Raw genomic sequence first — 16,851 nt, 5'->3', positions numbered from 1 at the left:
TCTCCCGTGCCTTCCGCCTACCTGGGGACAAGCAGGGCTCTTGTTGAGACCCAGGGTCCTGATGGCCAGGAAGGTGTGTGCTGGGATGAAGCCGCAGCTGTGGTCTTGGCTCATTATGACCTTAAAAAATCGGGACCCCTTTCTAGGTTTCCCAGAAACTCTAGGGCCTTCCCCAGTGGAAGCTCAAGACAGAGGGGCTTCTTCCAAGGAGACCTGTACGAAGGCCAGGACATTTCACAGGAGGCTCAGAAAGCTTTGGAGAGAATCCCATTGTCAGAAACACTGCTCATTTGCACTTGAAGGGACAGTCAGGAGGAAGTAGAGAGGGGCCCTGGACCCTCTGGATTCCACTGGCAGGACCCATGGGGAGGAAGCTTCAGGGCTGCAAACACCACCTGCCTTTTTTTCCCTCCCTTTGGAGGTGAGAGCAGGGTGGGGAGAATCTCAGACTCCATGCTTGGTGCATAGCCCAACCTGAGGCCTGACTGGGGCTCGATCTCACAACCCAGAGATGACCTGAGCTGAGATCATAAATCTGCTGCTTTACTGATGGAACCACCCAGGCGCCCCAAACATAGGCTGCCTTTTGTGGAAAAAGAATAATTCAGAGGGTGGACCCAGGAGCCCAGAGGCAGAGCCAGGAAGCCTGGAGGCCCTGATGGAGCAGGACCAGGCCCAGGGGCTCCTGTATGCTGGACCCTCAACTCTGAATAGCAGTGTCTGGAGCAGTTGGCCCAGGTGGGGCCCATTGTGCATTGTGTATATATGTGTGTCGGGGGGGATGGGGTCTGGGGTTAGAGCAGGCACGATGTCTCTAGCTCACAGGTCTTCAGACTGAGACGATGTCCACACCAGAAGAGTCCTTCTTGGGGGATAGATTCTGGTCTTGGGGCTGGTGTTGTAGGATGAGACTTGGAGGCCTTGAGGGGCTTGTCTCTAACCCGTGGCCAAAGGGTGGACTGGAGTGGTCTTAAAGGAGGGTGAGGAGGCAGGGTTGGCTGGAGTGGGGGTGTTTCACACGTAGACAGGCTGAATGAGGTGGGCAGTAGCAAATGTGAGATCTGATTTAGGTTCTAGAGGAATCATTCTGGCTTTTAGCTTCATATTTAAATTCTTGGAATGCTGTTAAACAACAAGGAAATCAATCTTCAGACTTCAGTTCTTGCCTTTTGATGCCGTTAGCATAATCTAGTATTTTCTATATGAGTGTTACAAATAACCAATAGGCTAGGATCCAGTCCTCTTTATTCTTGGCTCTTGTACATCAAATGAAGAAGTGTCAGAACTAAAGTTTGTCCTGCATGATTAATTCTTCACACTTTCAGGCTGATTGCTCTCTCTTCCATTGGTGATTCATTTTCGTATCTCCCCATGTGTAGACATGGTCAGCTTATCAGGATTGTCATCCTGTGTCCCCCAACGTTTTTTCGTGTGTTAGAAAGCTGCTCTTGTTTCTTCCTGCTCTATCAGGAACCTCTCCCTTTGTAGGAAGACATCAGTGGATCCTCAGGTGAGTCAACAGTCTCTGCCTGAACCAAAACCCTGCACTTTTGGCTTTCTGGATCATGTGGGTGGCTTTTCTGTTTAACAGAGGTCTTTTTATTCCGTGTAGGCAAAGTCCCATCACGGTGCTATCGCTTGCATGTTAACAGGTGAGCAGTTGTCTTTGAACCTGGGCTGGCGAGTCGGAGGAAATGTACCTTTTGATCATCAGTTCTGCTTATTTTATTTAAGGGTGGTTCTAATATGTTTTTTCTGTTTGTGTGCATGCGTGTGTGTAGACGTGTGTTCTTTGCTTTACTGTCACTGTTTCCTTTGCTTTCCAGTGTGCAGGCTTTACTTGAATCTTATGCCACTTTGTAAAACTCACATTTCAAAGATGCATGTTGTTTTCCAGAAAAATGATTCCCTCTGTGCAGCATACGAACCCAAGTCTCCAAATATCGGCACTAAGGACCTTGATGACTGGCTTTCCAACAAAGGCACCAACTGTAGGTGTCCTCAGCTCTCTGCCTGGCCGCATGCGCATTAGGGGCCACTGAGTGTGGACAGTGGGATACAGACCTGTCCTGTCTCTAAGAGCAGGATAATAGCATCTAACCCGTAGGATGTCGGGAGTTCAGGGAGACCCTGAGTGCCACGTGAGCAGCCGTGGTTGCCAGGAGACCCATGTACTGCATCACCACAGCCCTGCACAGTGCTACACGGCGCTTCATCCTTCACCACCACTCAGGGCAGGGATGGTCTTCGGGCAGAATAACCGGCCCTTGGGAAGCAGGAAGCCAATGACAGAGGTGTCCTAGCCATTTCATGGAGGCTGAGATGTGGGTGGGTGTGCCTGGGGAGGGATCCCAGGGCTCAGTAAGGTGTAGGTGTGTGCTGCTCCCTCAAGTCTGTGCCAGGCCATGTGTGGGGCATGTGGCATGTCCCCATGTGGCTCTGAAGGTGATTCTGAGAGTGCTTTCCAGTGTGACAGCTTTTCGTGTCCTTGGCATGCACTCTGGGTAAAAGGCAGAATTTTAGTTTCTTTTTCTTTTTTTTAAGATTTCATTTATTTGACAGAGAGATAGCACAAGTAGGCAGAGCAGCAGGCAGAGGGAGAGGGAAATGCAGGCTCTCCACTGAGCAGGGAGTCTGATGTGGGATTTGATCCCAGGACCTTGGGATCATGACCTGAGCTGAAGGCAACCGCTTAACTGACTGAGCCATGCAGGTGCCCCAGAATTTTAGTTTTCAGAGGAACTTTTTTCCTATCCTCGGGCAAAATTGGGCCTCTCCTTGGGCCTGTGGTTGACGCAGGCAGGCGAGATGAGGCTGTACGAGTTCTCTCTTGATGCACAACAGGTTTCCCCCAAACTTAGTGGCTCATAAGAAGGATATTCTCCAAAAAAAAAAAAAAGATATTCTCTCTGTTTCTGTGGCTTAGTGGGGTCCTCTCTTTTGGGCTCTCACACGACTGCAGTGGAGAAGTTGGCTGGGGCTGGGGTCCCATCTGAAGGCTTGACTGGGGAAGGACCCATGTCCAGCCACACTCACGGATATTGGCCATGGATTGCCCTCTGTTCCTCAGTGGGTGGCTTCTCCATATAGCAGCTAGCGTAGAACATGCAAGCAGGGAGGGAGCCAGCCGCATGGAAGGCTGGTGTAGCTCAGTTTCGGAAGGGATGGCCTGTCACTTCTGTTGCTGAACACCTGGTTGCTGGCCAGCTGACACCCAAGGAGGGAATCAGCCAGGAGTGTGAAACTGGGTGGGGATTGCTGGAGCCACTTTAGAAGTTAGCCTATGGCAGGGGCGCTCTTGGATGGTTGGGCATCCATGGCCGTGGGCCGCAACCGCAACCTCAACCTCATTGTTGTACAGAAGTGAACTTAGAATGGGCCACAGACTTAAATGTAAAGTGTAACACTGGTAGAAAATCACTGCACTTCAGAGCTAGGCACAGTTCTTAGTCTTGACCCCAAAAGCATGATCTGTGAAAGGAAGCATTACTGAAACAGACCTTGTCATAGGTAAAAGCTTTTGTTCTGTGAAGGAGCTTGTTAGGAGGATGGAAAGACAAAATGCACAGGAGGAGAAAAACCTTTGTAAACGGCACACCTCACAGGACCTGTATCCAGAATATATCAAAAGTCTCAAAATTCAAAATAACTCCAGTTGAAAAGTGAGTGAAAGAGGGGGTGTCTGGGTGGCTCCATCAATGAAACATCCTTTTGGTAGTGATCTCAGGGTCCTGGGATCGAGCCCTCTGTTGGGCTCCATGCTCAGCGGGGAGTCTGCCTCTCCCTCTCCTCACTCGTTTTCTCTTGAATATATAAATAAAACCTTTAAAAAAAATTAAAGAAAGGGAGCCAGAGGGTGTGAAGGGGGCATGGCAGAGGAGCTGGAGGAGGGGACTGTCCCTGGACGCTCCTGCTTGTCCAAGTGGCTGGCGTACACCAGTGCCGACACTGAGTGCTGCTGAGAACAAGGTCGGGGGTCTGGAGGCCTCCCGCAGCGCTGGTGGGAGGTCCACCACTCTGGAGACAAGCTTGACTACTTCTTAAAAACCGAACATGCAGCCCCCATAAGCCCTGTACTTGTGTTCCAGGCTTTAATCCCAGAGGGAAAACACGCATTCACACAAAAACCCATACCTGAATGTTCACTGGGCTTGTGATCGGAGCTTCCCCAAACTGGAGACAACCCAGATGCCCTTGGACAGGCGAACAGGAAACTGGTGTGCTGCGCAGGCGGGATCCCCACAGGGACGGATGGTGTCGCCGGTGCTGTCGTGGATGTGAGAGTGTACTCTTATTTTGCAAGACCTTATCCTACAGGGAAAGGACCATTCACAGAGACTTCTCTGAAGTACAAAAGATTTGTAACCACACGTTGAAAGCACACCGCATTTCTGAACACATTGACCCAGAATGACCAATGCCAGACATGTTCTAGCAAAATTATTGGACTTGAAAGAAAAAGAAAATTCATTTGGACATTTTTTTTGTTTTTTTTTTAGATTTTACTTATCAGAGAGAGAGGGCGAGAGAGCAAGCACAGGCAGACAGAATGGCAGGCAGAGGCAGAGGGAGAAGCAGGCTCCCTGCCAAGCAAGGAGCCCGATGCAGGACTCAATCCCAGGACGCTGGGATCATGACCTGAGCCGAAGGCAGCTGCTTAACCAACTGAGCCACCCAGGCGTCCCTCATTTGGACATCTTATTAAAAAAATACAACCTACAGAAAAGCAGTAGATTATCAGACTTATTGACGGAAGTATTTTATCCTAGGAGATGGCAAGTGGTAGCATGTTTACAAGATGGGAAGAGTGAAAACGTGCATCGAGGAATTTATGCCCAGAAAACACAACTTGCAAGTATAAAGGGCACAGGGCATTGTTACCCACATGGGAGAACTCCAAACAACCTGCTCCTGGGAGCCCTTCCTGAGGAATCTGCTGGAAAATGAGCTCTGATGGCCAACAAGATCAGGAAACAATTTTTGCAGTGATTGTGGTGGTGCTGCTGCTGGCTCGGGCTGCTGCTGACGTGGAGAGGGGTGTCCCTCTGCCTGCCGCTGCCTCTGTTTGTGTGTGCGTGCCCTCCCTCTCTGACAAAATCATAAAAAAAAAAAGGGGGGGGCAAGGGAGGACAGGCAGACACAAGGCTTGTGTTTGTAGTGATCACATTGTGGGTGCTAGCCTTGGTACCCCGACACTGTATCCTCTGTGTGGGACAAAGGACACATACTTGCACCCGGTGAAGAGCTTCCAGAAGAGCTGTGTGGTCCAGGGTCAGCCAAAGTCAGCGGGTGAGCAGCTGCCAGACCGCAGAGTCTGATTCAGCAGTAGAGAGGGGTGAGCTGTGCAGACGCCCAGCCCCAGCGAGTCTGAAGGAATCCTCCAGTCCAAGAGGCTGTGTACTGCATGGGTCCTTGTACAGAGTGGATGGGAAGGGAGAATGACAGAAGTGGAGGGCAGATCAGCGGCCAGCAGGGATTCTGTGGGTATCGTGCACATCCATCTGTAGCTGAGCATTTGGTCTGAATCTTATCTGTAATCTATACTTTATACTTAATATCTGTATCTAATCTGTATCATCTTTACCTGCCCTCATGCTCTTGCTGCTGAAAAGCTTTAGAAACAGTGACCATCCTTTGCCCTCATATTGTGATCTTTTTTTTTTTTTTTTTTTTTTAAGATTTTTTATTTATTTATTGAGAGAGAGACAGTGAGAGAGAGCATGAGCGAGAAGAAGGTCAGAGAGCGAAGCAGACTCCCCATGAGCTGGGAGCCCGATGTGGGACTCGATCCCGGGACTCCGGGATCATGACCTGAGCCGAAGGCAGTCGTCCAACCAACTGAGCCACCCAGGCGTCCCGCCCTCATATTGTGATCTTGAAATCACGTTAGTCACCTCTCGACAGAATGGCCAGTCCAAGGTGTTGGGATGTTGGTGATGAGCCTGGGCGAGGAATGTCTGGGAGGGTCACACCCAGAGGACTTGGCAGTGACCTGGAGAAGCCTCCTTGCTGGCCAAAGCTGGGACAGTTTGATCTTCAGTGGGGACAAGAAATGTAACAGATGAAAACCCATGAAAATGTTTTACATTCACAACTTGATAATGCTATTTTGGAAAAAGCATGAAATGGGCCACTTTTGGGAGATGTTGAGAGCCACTGGAGAGTGGAGGGGACAGTGTGTTTGGTCTGACCTGAATGAGCTGTGCCATGGGGCCGGCAGGCTTGCTGACAATACCCACTCCCTCTCTGGCCCTCTGCCTTGTCCACTGGAACGATGTGTTCTGGGCCCCTTAGAGACTGACAGATGTACTCAGACGTGCCGCCAAGGCCAAGAGACTTGGAGGCATGCTTCTGCCTCCTGTGAATCTGCCTGAGAGAACAGCCTTACCCCTCCTGCTGCGCAGGTGGGGCTGTGAGATCTGCTTAAAGGTCTGGTGCTGGGTTGATCTGCACTGCTCCTCTGTGTGTCCCTGGTGCTCTACGAAATTGGGGACTTTCAGAGAAGAACCTCAGCGGCTGTGGATCGTCCTCTGCATGGGGTCCTATCTGTTACCCTGCATGAACCTGAGATGGCCTGGACTGACTTGCCTCCTTCTGGTCTTCAAGAGCCTTCTCAGTGTGGGGACGCTTTCCCGTCCCTCCCGCACCAAATCACAGGGTCCCCATGTGGGGCAGTGCCACACCAGGATTTTAGTAGATAAGTGCAGACACAGCTACCTGAATAAGGGCACATCTGCATGCACAGCTCAACTGCACCAGGTGTCAGTGGCCACTTGGACCTCACAGTGAGTGGCAGCGCCTGGCATCCCCGCCGCCCCTGACCTTGTCTGCCAGCATCGGTGGTGTGACTTGTGTGGTCAGAGCGGAGTCGGATCCAGGCCCTGGATCAGTCCGCCACCAGCAGGAAGTCAAGAGGAAGGAGACTGTTGGCTTTGCCAGAGGACACAGCAGCCACATCCAGGCCTTGGGCACCTCTGTGGCTCCGAGTCACTGAGGGGACATCAAGTACAGACACAGGCAGTGTTGGGGCAGTCGCCTCGGGGCTCCAGCAGTTCTTATTTTTATCTTTTTTATTTAAAAAAAAATTTATTGCATGATGTTTTCTCTTTTATTTTCTGTTCCTTTTTAAGATTTTTTTTTCCTTTAATTTGAGAGAGGGTGAGCCAGTGTGAGAGCACCAAGACAAGGGAGGGTCAGAGGGAGGAGCAGGCTCCCCGCTGAGCAGAGAGCCCAGTGTGGGACTCCATCTCGGGACCCGAGGATCATGACCTGAACCGAAGACAGACCAACTGAGCCACCCGGGCGCCCCATCCAGCAATTTTTAAAGGCAAGGAAGTGAGGATTTTCAAGTCAGGCTGACAGCGGCGACCTAGTGAACCAGGGGCATGTCAGGGGGAGTGAGCACTTCCTGGGGAGCCTTGTGATAAATAGCTTTGAGCTATCATGCACATACTATATAGTTTGCTCATTTAAAGTACACAGTTCAGTGGCTTCTAGTACACTCAAAAGAATGGGGCATGCACTGCGCAGGCTGGCTCCTTCCTCGGCCACTATTGCCTGCATCCCCTGTCCCTGCTGCTCAGGACACTGCAGGCTGGTGGCCTCCCCCGCCTGCTTGCTGTCTGCTGAATGCCCGGTCTGGTCCCATGTCAGGCCTGGGGGCACTGGCCGAGCCCTCTGGCTGGCCCACACTGCTTGTTTGCCAGGTACCAGGCCACCAGGAAAAGCCACTGGGTGCAGATAAGGAGAATGGAGGTGATGGAGGTGCCTGCCCTACACGAGGGGTTCAAGTGGGAGTGGTACACGACCCCCGGGGGGTTGGCCAGCCCTCGGAAGCCTCTCATGTGTTATGGATATAAATGTAAACAAAACTTTAGAAGATGATTTTGGAAAAAGTATGTATAACTTTTGGGATGGGAAAAGGAGACCATCCAAAGCAAGGAGAATGAATTTAAATAAAAAGTTTTTGAGGAAGATGGCCTTGGGTCTGGCTGGAGGGGCCACCACCACCCCTTTCCTTCCTCTGCCTTGGCACAGCCGAATCCACCAAACTGGCCCAGCGGAAGGCAAGCAGAGGCAGTGGGTGACTGGAGGACTCTGGAACCCTGAGCCCGAGGCAGAGAAAGGTGAGCTGGTGGAAGTTGAGCTGTGGGATCTAGGACTCACTGCAGACCTTCTTCCTAGGGTCTGATACACATCTGTCCCTGAGGCCAATGCCCTGTGCCTCCTGTTCCTAATTCAGTAATCAGAAAGCAAACAAATAGAAGCCAGAGGTGAAAAAGCTGCATCATTTCTTTACTACGTAAATATCAAAAAATGAGTGAGCGTCCAACTGTGGGACATCCCGGGAAAGGCAGAACCACGGGGGCAGTGACAAGACTTGTGGTTGTGGGGGCTGGGGGGTCGGGGGAGGAGGGCGAACAGGGAGCATGGGGCATGTGGGGGCCGGGAAGCAACTAAGTGATACTGCGGTGGTGGGTTCCTGTCCTGCTGCCCTTGTCCAGACCCACAGAGCATGCCCCATCAGGGGGACCCTAATGTCATCTGTGGACTCTGGGAGATGAAGCTCCAGAGCTGCTCTCATCCTGGGTAGGTGTCCGGGGCAGTGCTCTGAAATTGGCACCATCCTGGTCATCCATTATGTTTGGCATCTGTAGTCGGGTTCTGGAGAAAGAAGCAACAGGAAGCAGAGTGATACATCAATACGTTACAGTACTATGGTACTTGTTCTTTTTCATACAATAAGACAGACACATATCAGACAAGTCCTTCTGTGTCTGGCTTATTTCACCAAGCAAAGTGCCTGCAAGTTTCATCCCTCTTGTAACAGGTGTCAAAACGTCCTTCCTTTTGAAGGGCGTGCCATATTCCACCGGAGTGATGGGCGCCATTTTGTTTTTCCATCAACGGGGCATTTGGGTCACTTTGTCCCTCTGACTTGTGACTAAAGCTACTGTGAATGGCTTACAAATTCCTCTTTAAGACCCAATCTTCAGTTCTTTAGTGTGTATACCCCCAGAGGTGCAGTTGCTGGGTCATATGGTAATTCTGTTTTTAGGGTTTTGAAGAACCTCTGTTCTGTTCCTTGTGGCCACCTCTTTGTTTTAAAAGCAGTGTTTCTTGAAGAGCAAATATTTTCAATGTTGATAAAGTTCAATTTGTCAGTTTTTAAAAACTTTATGATTTGTGCCTTTTGTGTATTTTTTTTAAAGATTTTATTTATTTGACACAGAGAGAGATCATAAGTAGGCAGAGAGGCAGGCAGCCGGCGGGGAAGGATGCTCCCTGCTAAGCACAGAGCCTGATGCGGGGCTCAATCCCAGGACCCTGAGGTCATGACCTGAGCCCAAGGCAGAGGCTTAACCCACTGAGCCACCCAGGCACCCCAACCTTTTGTGTATTTTTGACTATATTTCTGTTACTGAGTAATTGTTTAATTCTGTTGTAGTCATGGGATGTGCTCTGTAGGATTTCTGTCCTTGCAGGTGTGTTCAGCAGATGGTAACTGGGCATGCAGCTGCTCATGGAGAATGTTCCAGGCACGCTGCAGAATGCATTCCACTGTGGATGAGCTGGAACTGGTGGGTAGTGGTGTTCACATTCGAGGCATCCTTCCTGAGTTTCCAGATTCTTCGCTCTGTGAGCCACTGTCTACAGGCCGAGAGGAGAGTTGAAACCTCCACATGTAGTTGTGGGTCTGCCTCTTCCTCCCCTTAGTTCTTTTGGCTTCTTCACGTATTTGTGAACTCAGCTGTTAGGGTCCTTGCATCCTTTTTTTTTTTTTTTTTTTTTAAGATTTTGTTTACTTATTTGACAGACCACAAGTAGGCAGAGAGGCAGACAGAGAGAGATGGGGAAGCAGACTCCCTGCTGAGCAGCGATCCTGATGCGGGGCTCAATTCCAGGACCCTGGGATCATGACCTGAGCTGAAGGCAGGGTTTTTTTTTGTTTTGTTTTGTTTTTTTTTAAAGAGACATATTTTTTTTTAAGATTTTTTATTTATTTGTCAGAGAGAAAGCGAGCGAGAGCGAGCACAGGCAGACAGAGTGGAAGGCAGAGTCAGAGGGAGAAGCAGGCCCCCCGCGGAGCAAGGAGCCCGATGTGGGACTCGATCCCAGGACGCTGGGATCATGACCTGAGCCAAAGGCAGCCGTTTAACCAACTGAGCCACCCAGGCGTCCCATGCAGGGGTTTTAACCCACTGAGCCACTCAGGCGCCCCAGGGTCCTTGCATCTTTCTGAAGAAATGACCCTCTTCTCCTTAGAAAATGTCTTTCTTACTGCCAGGTAACTCTCCCTGATATACCCATGCCAGCCTTTGTCCCCCCATGGTAAACAATTTTTGCTCACAGGGTGAGAAAGTAAGATGTCCTTAGGGAGAAGCACAGACAAGCTATTTACAGAGATGAAGAAAATTCACAATGGCAAGCACGTTTGTGAGGCAGGCAGACTGGGCAAGCTCACCAAAGCTGATGACAGAACAGAATCAAGGCAAGAGCCCTATGGATTTGTTTTTTTAAAAAAAAAAAAAAAAAAAAAAGGCACTTCTGAAAAAGCCTGCAGGAAGATAAAAGGAAACAAACCAGTTACTTCAGGCCTCTTTAATGCGAACAGCAAAACCACCCAGGTTGGGTGTCAAGGACATGGACATTCAAACGACGGCTCTGCTCCCGACACTGGTGAAGTTGGCTGGTTCTGTCCTCTGAGGAACATTTCACGGGGGTGGCATTGGGAGTTCTTGCAGCTGCCTGAGGGGCCTTGGCTCCTGTGTGCCTCTGTGTCTGAGCCCTACGCCCCATGGGCCCCCCAAATCCAAGCCCCACAGTGATCTGAGCAGAGTGGCACCCCCTCCCGCCCGGCTCCTCCCCATCTCCCCGTCTCGCTGTGGAGCGAGGGCCGTGCCTGCAACACTCTTTTGACTGGAGTTAATGTGGGGGTCTCTTTTTCTAGCCTTTTACTTGATGCACATGCATCTGTGTGTGTTCTGGGACGGTTCCCATGTGTGGGTGTGTGACCAGTGAGCCCTCTGGGGCTGTGTGAGGTGAGGGTTGCAGCTGGGCCCCCTCCCCCCAGGGGATCACAGCACCGCCACAGGGCAGTGGGCTCTTTGTCCCTGCCAGGACCCTGCAGTTGTGGGTGTGGGGAGGGGCACAGAGCCCTGTGGGTGTGCTGCTTGCCAATACAATAGCAGTTTGTTTGGAGACCCGATTGCCCTTCACAAAAAGCTGCTCTGCCCCTGCTGCCCCTTCCACTCTGAGCCCCAGAGCCCTGAGCTTTACCTGCCTCAGGGCCTTTGTCTGGCTCTTGTCCTGAGGGCTCCCTGCTGGGCATCCAGACCACATAAGGACTCCTGCTGTTTCCTGGAAGCCCCTGCTTTCATTACCTGTGCCGGGTGATGGTCCTTCTCTCCTGCTCTGGAGAAGAGCCTTTCCCCAGAGGATCATCCCATAGTCCCCATCCCGGTTCCTCAGATACTGTGCCTACTTCCTTCCAGAACACAGGACACATTATGTGAACCAAGGTCATAGAAATGGCCCAGAGCCCAGAACTCTGAGTGTGGCAGGCCCGGGAGTGAGTCCCAGGATCTGCACAGGGCGCGGGGCATGCACGGTGCCCTGGAGTCATGGCTGAGCCCTTGCTCGGTCCAGACATATGTTCTCTTGGCCACCCCAGGGGTTGCCAGGCTGGTGCTGGTTTCTGACCCCTCCTCTGGGCCCCAGTTTTCTCATCCGTAAAATGGGAAACGAGCACACCCAGGACTGACTGGATGCAAGGACACTCTGGCCAGGGGACGTGGCTGCATGCATGGCAGAAGAATTACTGTGGATACTGCCAGCTGCTCCTGTGATTCCTGGGGACAGCAATGGAGCGAGGGCGGGCCAGGGCATCCCAGATTGGCACTCAGCTCCTGAGTCATGAGCTCTCCTGTCAGAAAACTGTTTAGTTTAGTGCACCACCCTCTCCCCACCCTGGTGGCATTTATAAAAAGCTTCCTTCAAAGTCTAGCCTGAGAGATGCTCTAGGATCAGAAGTTCACTCAACTCCGACAAAGCAGCATTCCACATCTCCTTAGAACTGTCCAGTGACAACAATGAAAATACAGAAAAGGAAATTAGAGAATCTATTCCATTTACTATAGCACCATAAGATACCTGGGAATAAACCTAACCAAAGAGGTAAAGATCTGTACTCAAGGAACTGCAAACACTCATGAAAGAAATTGAAGAAGACACAAAAAGATGGAAGACCATTCCATGCTCTTGGATTGGAAGAATAAACATTGTTAAAATGTCTATACTGCCTAGAGCAATCTATACTTTTAATGCCATTCTGATCAAAATTCCACCGGTATTCTTCAAAGAGCTGGAGCAAATAATCCAAAAATTTGTATGGAATCAGAAGAGATCCTGAATCACTAAGGAAATGTTGAAAAACAAAAATAAAACTGGGGGCATCACGTTACCCGACTTCAAGCTTTATTACAAAGCTGTGATCACCAAGACAGCATGGTACTGGCATAAAAACAGACACATAGACCAGTGGAACAGAGTAGAGAGCCCAGATATGGACCCTCAACTCTATGGTCAATTAATCTTCGACAAAACAGGAAAAAATATACAGTGGAAAAAAGACAGTCTCTTCAATAAATGGTGCTGGGAAAACTGGACAGCTATATGTAGAAGAATGAAACTCGACCATTCTCTTACACTGTACACAAAGATAAACTCAAAATGGATAAAAGACCTCAACGTGAGACAGGAATCCATCAGAATCCTAGAGGAGAATATAGGCAGTAATCTCTTCGATATCAGCCACAGCAACTTCTTTCAAGATATGTCTCCAAAGGCAAAGGAAACAAAAGCGAAAATAAACTTTCGGGACTTCATCAAAATTAAAAGCTTTTGCACAGCAAAGGAAACAGTCAAAAAAAAAAAAAAAAACCAAAAAACAAAGAGGCAACCCATGGAATGGGAGAAGATATTTGTAAATGACAGTACAGACAAAAGGTTGATATCCAGGATCTATAATGAATTCCTCAAACTCAACACACATGAAACAGGCAAACATATCAAAAAATGGGCAGAAGATATGAACAGACACTTCTCCAATCAACACATACAAATGGCTATCAGACACATGAAAAAATGTTCATCATCACTAGCCCTCAGGGAGATTCAAATTAAAACCACATTGAGATATCACCTTACACCAGTTAGAATGGCCAAAATTAACAAAACAGGAAACAACATGTGTTGGAGAGGATGTGGAGAAAGGGGAACCCTCTTCCACTGTTGGTGGGAATGCAAGTTGGTGCAGCCTCTTTGGAGAACAGTGTGGAGATTCCTCAAGAAATTAAAAATAGAACTTCCCTATGACCCTGCAATTGCACTCCTGGGTATTTACCCCAAAGATACAGATGTCATGAAAAGAAGGGCCATCTGTATCCCAATGTTTATAGCAGCAATGGCCACGGTCGCCAAACTATGGAAAGAACCAAGATGCCCTTCAATGGACGAATGGATAAGGAAGATGTGGTCCATATACACTATGGAGTATTATGCCTCCATCAGAAAGAATGAATACCCAACTTTTGTAGCAACGTGGACGGAACTGGAAGAGATTATGCTGAGTGAAATAAGTGAAGCAGAGAGAGTCAATTATCATATGGTTTCACTTATTTGTGGAGCATAACAAATATCATGGAGGACAAGGGGTGTTAGAGAGGAGAAGGGAGTTGGGGTAAATTGGAAGGGGGAGTGAATCATGAGAGACTATGGACTCTGAAAAACAATCTGAGGGGTTTGAAGTGGCGGGGGGTGGGAGGTTGGGGTACCAGGTGGTGGGTATTACAGAGGGCACGGATTGCATGGAGCACTGGGTGTGGTGAAAAAATAATGAATACTGTTTTTCTGAAAATAAATAAATTAATTAAAAACAAAACAAAACAAAAGAACTGTCCAGTGACATCAGCACATTAAAGGCTCTGATGTGTCCTGCAAGGAAGCTGGAATAACATGGAGTTGCCAAGTGAACACCTATGGTCAGCACACTGAACGAATGGCTGAAAATACTGTATTGTGGCTCCTTCTGGGATAAGACAGGGCAAGTCACTTGAAAGCATACTCGGCCTCATGTCCCCATTTGCACCTCCCTCTATCCCAGACTTGCCAGTTAGAAGCAAGGTGCAGCAAAGCTAAGTGACCGGACTCTTGCTTCCTGCTGAGTCATGGCCTTGGCAGTTTTGGCCGGTCGTGGAGTCAGATGATGGCCACTGGCAGGCTGGGCCATCTCTCCCTTTGCCTAGTGATGCCTCAGTGGGTCTGCTTGTGTTCCCCAGTGAGGGCTGGTGAGCAGTGGGGGGACCATTTTCCCTGTGGGGGCTGGCAACTGAATGCCAGGACGCATTGAGGGCTGAGGGAAGGGAGCAAGGGGGACTGTAGGAACTGTCCTTGTGGCAGCAGGATGTGCAGGCTGTGTGGAGGGAGCTGCACACAGGGGCTGTGGCCCCACACCATCGTTCTGGGGGCTATGACCCCAGCCTGCAGGGCCCTGGCTTCCTCTTTTCAAATGGGGCTTTTAATTCCTATGTCAAAGGTCAAGCGAGTTGACTCCCTTAAGCATGGAGAGAACTACAAAACCATGTAAAATAAAAACATAAGGATGTTTATCTCCCTGGAGAATGTCAACAGCCTCCCCTCAGTAGGGTCTGTCAGTGACATCTCAGCTTCTCCCCGACCAGGGGCAGAGGCAGGCAGCAAGGAGCTGCAGAGTGCTGAGTGCGGGTTCATTCCTAGAGCCTTGCTCGCTGGGAGCTCGTGGTCCAGATTCTGTCCACTCTGCAAAACTGTAAGCGCTCTAGTTTCTAGGCTGGGTGATGGCTGTAGCCACGGGTCGTGGCAAAAATGTGTTCCAGGAAGCCCCCAGGGGTGAGGGGAGCTGTAGTACCTTGGTCTCCCTGCTTCAGGCCCTCATTATTCAAGGGCCCTTCCTCCAAAAAACAAAACAAAAATCGCATTTTATGGTAGCATTGGTCTAAAGACAGATTAATATTGTGTTCTTTGACCTCAAGTTTCACTTTTTTTTCTGACTTCCCTTTACTCTAAGGACAGTTCCTAATTTGAATCCCTCCCCCTGGCTGAGGCTCAGCATGGGCCTGACAGATGACACTGTGGTAACTGGGCTCCCAGCCAACATGGGCCGAGCCCCTGACACAAAGCCATGGCAGGCTGGAACACATTCCATCGTGCTGGACAAGAAACTTGGGTCTCCTGGTCTGACCTTCCCACATGTGAGCACTGAGCCCCGGTGGTGACCTCTGGTCTATTCTGTCCCTAAAGCTTCACCTCTGGCTGCAGGAGGGTTTGGAATGATCTCACACCATCTCACAACCAGCTTGATCAAAGACGTTACTGAAATGTGGCAGACGGTATCTCTTCCACTGGAAGCCTTCGGGAACTGTCCCAATCAAGGCTGAGAGAGGCAAGTGGATAAAATTTACCAGTCACAAGCCTTTTGATAAGCACAAAGGTGCCCTTGGTGACTTGAGGCTGTCACTGGTTCAGGTAGGCTAGGAAAGAAAACCCAGCTCCCCTTTCCTGGAACAGGTGCTCCCAGGTATCAGGTCCTGCTCCAGCCTGGATCACAGAGCCACTCGTCTTGGCTAGTATGGATGGACTCTTGGAGGGCCTAGAGGGATGGCAGTAAAGACTTCTGTGGCTTTGGGGGCCTGCCTGTGGAAATGACCTGAGCACCTGCCCTCATGCCCATGTGTGGCTGGCTGGGTTCCTGCACCAGACCCGCAGGGACTCCTGCTCATCCAGACTGCCACAGGCTGCATCCTTCCCTCCAGTCCTGGCCACAGCTGGCTTGGCTCCAGAGTCCTCCTCAGACCCTGGGGGGGCCCCGCCTGGTGCCTGGGAAACCTCGCCTTACCCTACCCTGCTGTCCCATCCTCTGGTGTCTTCCTAAGTGCCACTCCCTTTTCTACCTAAAAATAGGCCGCCTCCCCACTTCATGCCCTATCCCCAGGCCGCCGTGAGCACACATCTGACCCCTCTCACTTCCCCCGGCAAAGCTCAGGACCTCCCATTGCAGAGCGCAGGGCCACATAGTCCCCAATGAACTCTCCAGGCCCAGAGTGTAGTGCAGCCAGCCAGGAAAGCGCGTGGTTGAGCCAGCAGGGCGGCGTCTGCGGCAGGGACAGGGACCAATCCCCACCCCGGAGGTCCGGTCACAGCGGGCCAGGACCGCTCAGGAGGGCCAGGGGCAGGCCTCCACTCTCCCTGCCTGGGAGGAGCCCTAGACCACCACGGTCCTCGGGCACCGGCGCGCGCAGCCGGCTCCCACCGCCCTGCCGGACACACCAGGCCAATCTGGAGGGAGACCCGAGAGGACAAGCGCCTTGCCCAAGGTCACACAGCGGGTCGCAGGCCGGCCGCAGCCGCCCCTGCCAAGGTCACCGCCTGCATGCCCGACCAGCCCGGCGTACGGCCCGGAAGTGGGGACCCTAAATGACCCTTCACGCCAGCCGTGGCCAGGCACCCCCACTCCCGCCGCATCCGCAGGTCATGGTCTCTGCCAGCTTTTACCGCGAGGTACCAGGACGTCACTTCCCCTGCAAGCCAGCGTGCGCGGTGGGCGGAGCTCCGACTGGGGGGGGTGGTGGTGGTCAGGCGGCGCACGCGCCCTCCGGTAGCCCGCCGTGGATGCGCGCTCCCGACAGGGCCGACGGTGGGCGGAGTTGCGGGCGGGACGCCGAGAGGCCGCGCCCACGCACCGGCGCAGGGCCCGCCCCCGTGCGCGCGGCGCAGCTGAGGGGAAGGCTCGGCGAGGGCCGGCTGACGGGCGCG

At 51.2% G+C, this 16,851-nt stretch overlaps 1 protein-coding gene and 1 long non-coding RNA gene across 2 annotated transcripts in view; one reads left to right on the top strand and one right to left on the bottom strand.

Moving 5' to 3' along the window:
• Positions 1 to 8,274: 8,274 nt before the first annotated feature.
• Positions 8,275 to 16,788, bottom strand: LOC123390514. Its single transcript, XR_006605076.1, has 2 exons — positions 16,591 to 16,788; positions 8,275 to 8,664 (listed from the first exon to the last, which is right to left on the bottom strand). It is a non-coding gene; the product is annotated as an uncharacterized LOC123390514 (long non-coding RNA).
• The window catches only part of FAM53A (family with sequence similarity 53 member A), a 50,069-nt gene continuing 49,440 nt past the window's right edge, over positions 16,223 to 16,851 (top strand). The window contains exon 1 of the mRNA XM_004772308.3: positions 16,223 to 16,596. The gene's annotated coding sequence lies outside the window, so the exon portion shown is untranslated. The remainder of the gene's footprint in view (positions 16,597 to 16,851) is intronic.

This window comes from Mustela putorius, unplaced genomic scaffold, assembly GCF_011764305.1.
Source record: "Mustela putorius furo isolate JIRA1106 unplaced genomic scaffold, ASM1176430v1.1 tig00000083_pilon_pilon_pilon, whole genome shotgun sequence".
NCBI classification, from domain to species: Eukaryota; Metazoa; Chordata; class Mammalia; order Carnivora; family Mustelidae; genus Mustela; species Mustela putorius.
This window is presented reverse-complemented; position numbering and strand designations above follow the sequence as displayed.